Below are 3,619 nucleotides of genomic sequence, written 5' to 3' on the forward strand. Positions count from 1 at the left end.
TCCTCAATCAGCTGTCTGAAGGACCCTAGAGGCACCAGAACATCACTCATCAGTAATAAGGTCCTCAATCAGCTGTCTGAAGGACCCTGGAGGCACCAGAACATCACTCATCAGTAATAAGGTCCTCAATCAGCTGTCTGAAGGACCCTGGAGGCACCAGAACATCACTCATCAGTAATAAGGTCCTCAATCAGCTGTCTGAAGGACCCTGGAGGCACCAGAACATCACTCATCAGTAATAAGGTCCTCAATCAGCTGTCTGAAGGACCCTAGAGGCACCAGAACATCACATTTAAGAACATTTTGAAGAGTATTCAACAACTATGGTGCAGTAACTAAAAGCTGATTTACCTAACTCAGTAGAGACCAACATAATTTAATTTAACCATCCCTCAGACCATGGTATGTCTCAAGTTTAGTAAAGACATTATGAACCGTAGGAGGTTTTTTGTAAAAGTGCTTTATATACGAATGCCACGAATGCAGTGATGAGTACTACACTTTTTGAAAGATCACCAGCAGAGTCAGAGATAGAGCTTAAAAAGTAGCTTGATTTAGCTTTCTTAATGGAGATAGTACATCTGTACCTCAATTTTCTGAAAGATTGCCAGTCCCATTACAGAGCCAGTTTTCCTTGCCTTGGCCCAGGCATGATTTCTCATATGAATCTCAGATAGCTCCGAAGAAAACCAAGGGTTAACCTATCTTTGACTCTAAATTGTTTAAAATAGGTGTGATTATCTGCCAGGGGAATACATGTGTCAAAGACATGTTCTAGAGCCAACTCTGGGTCAGGAATACATGTGTCAGAGACATGTTCTAGAACTCTGGGTCAGGAATACATGTGTCAGAGACATGTTCTAGAACTCTGGATCAGGAATACAGGACACAGTGGCTAAATCAGAGTAGAACATGTCATAAAAAAACTCTTCAGGAGAAAACTTTTTAAAATGTATATTTTTAATTCAATGAGGATTAGTATTTTTCTGTTTTGTATCTCTAATACATACATTGGGACAATTATCATTTAGATAATATGCAAATACTCCACTAGACAATATTTATGGGGGTTATCAGTAAGAATTAAATTAATCAATGAGGAGTTAACAGGGTTTTTCACATTTAGCCGTGTGGGATTTAAGATCAATTTAGTCAGACTAAAATGAATGGGGATACTCTGAAATTGATTTGAGCCCAGGGATAGCCAATCCAGATACAAATCCCCTAAAAAGTCCAACTCTGAGGACAGAAAAGGTGTTAAACACTCAGATAGAGCACCAACAGCATCTACCATGGAGGCAGGGGAACACTATATCCCAGCAGCACCAATAACCTCCGCCAAGGAGGCAGTGGAACACTAAATACCAGCAGCAACAACAACATCTGCCATGGAGGCAAGAGAACACTAAATCCCAGGAGCACCAATAACCTCCGCTATGGAGGCAGGAGAACACTAGATCCCAGCAGCACCAATAACCTCCGCCAAGGAGGCAGGGGAACACTAAATACCAGCAGCACCAACAACATCTGCCATGGAGGCAAGAGAACACTAAATCCCAGCAGCACCAATAACCTCTGCCATGGAGGCAGGGGAACACTAAATCCCAGCAGCACCAATAACCTCGGCCATGGAGGCAGGGGAACACTAAATCCCAGCAGCACCAATAACATCTGCCATGGAGGCAGGAGAGCACTAAATCCCAGCAGCACCATTAACCTCCGCCATGGAGGCAGGAGAACACTAAATCCCAGCAGCACCAATAACCTCAGCCATGGAGGCAGGGGAGCGCTAAATCCCAGCAGCACCAATAACCTCCGCCATGGAGGCAGGGGAGCGCTAAATCCCAGCAGCACCAATAACCTCTGCCATGGAGGCAGGGGAACACTAAATCCCAGCAGCACCAATAACCTCGGCCATGGAGGCAGGGGAACACTAAATCCCAGCAGCACCAATAACATCTGCCATGGAGGCAGGAGAGCACTAAATCCCAGCAGCACCAATAACCTCCGCCATGGAGGCAGGGGAACACTAAATCCCAGCAGCACCAATAACCTCCGCCATGGAGGCAGGAGAGCACTAAATCCCAGCAGCACCAATAACCTCCGCCATGGAGGCAGTAGAGCGCTAAATCCCAGCAGCACCATTAACCTCCGCCATGGAGGCAGGAGAACACTAAATCCCAGCAGCACCAATAACCTCCGCCATGGAGGCAGGAGAACACTAAATCCCAGCAGCACCAATAATCTCAGCCATGGAGGCAGGGGAACACTAAATCCCAGCAGCACCATTAACCTCCGCCATGGAGGCAGGAGAGCACTAAATCCCAGCAGCACCAATAACCTCGGCCATGGAGGCAGGGGAACACTAAATCCCAGCAGCACCAATAACCTCGGCCATGGAGGCAGGGGAACACTAAATCCCAGCAGCACCAATAACATCTGCCATGGAGGCAGGAGAGCACTAAATCCCAGCAGCACCAATAACCTCCGCCATGGAGGCAGGAGAACACTAAATCCCAGCAGCACCAATAACCTCCGCCATGGAGGCAGGGGAGCGCTAAATCCCAGCAGCACCAATAACCTCTGCCATGGAGGCAGGGGAAAACTAAATCCCAGCAGCACCAATAACCTCCGCCATGGAGGCAGGGGAACACTGAATCCCAGCAGCACCAATAACCTCCGCCATGGAGGCAGGGGAACACTAAATCCCAGCAGCACCAATAACCTCCGCCATGGAGGCAGGAGAGCACTAAATCCCAGCAGCACCAATAACCTCCGCCATGGAGGCAGTAGAGCGCTAAATCCCAGCAGCACCATTAACCTCCGCCATGGAGGCAGGAGAACACTAAATCCCAGCAGCACCAATAACCTCCGCCATGGAGGCAGGAGAACACTAAATCCCAGCAGCACCAATAATCTCAGCCATGGAGGCAGGGGAACACTAAATCCCAGCAGCACCAATAACCTCAGCCATGGAGGCAGGAGAGCGCTAAATCCCAGCAGCACCAATAACCTCCGCCATGGAGGCAGGGGAACACTAAATCCCAGCAGCACCAATAACCTCAGCCATGGAGGCAGGGGAACACTAAATCCCAGCAGCACCATTAACCTCCGCCATGGAGGCAGTAGAGCGCTAAATCCCAGCAGCAAATAAATGTGTATTCTGGTTTATGGACACATCTACAACCAGTAGCTCAAATTTCTTGGGAAAATAAATATTTAAAGATTGGAACGCCATGAAATCACATTTGACATATATTGCCAATCCTCCCCCTTTCTGTAATCTGTTACATCTATATACATTATAATCATTTAATTCAATGTCTTTATTAGAGACATACAGTGGGGAGAACAAGTATTTGAGACACTGCCGATTTTGCAAGTTTTCCTACTTACAAAGCATGTAGAGGTCTGTATTTTTTAGCATAGGTACACTTCAACTGTGAGAGACGGAATCTAAAACAAAAATCCAGAAAATCACACTGTATGATTTTTAAGTCATTAATTTGCATTTTATTGCATGACATAAGTATTTGATCACCTACCAACCTGTAAGAATTCCGTCTCTCACAGACTTTCTTTAAGAAGCCCTCCTGTTCTCCACTCATTACCTGTATTA

Source organism: Oncorhynchus mykiss, chromosome 27 (genome assembly GCF_013265735.2).
Source record: "Oncorhynchus mykiss isolate Arlee chromosome 27, USDA_OmykA_1.1, whole genome shotgun sequence".
Lineage (NCBI taxonomy): Eukaryota > Metazoa > Chordata > Actinopteri > Salmoniformes > Salmonidae > Oncorhynchus > Oncorhynchus mykiss.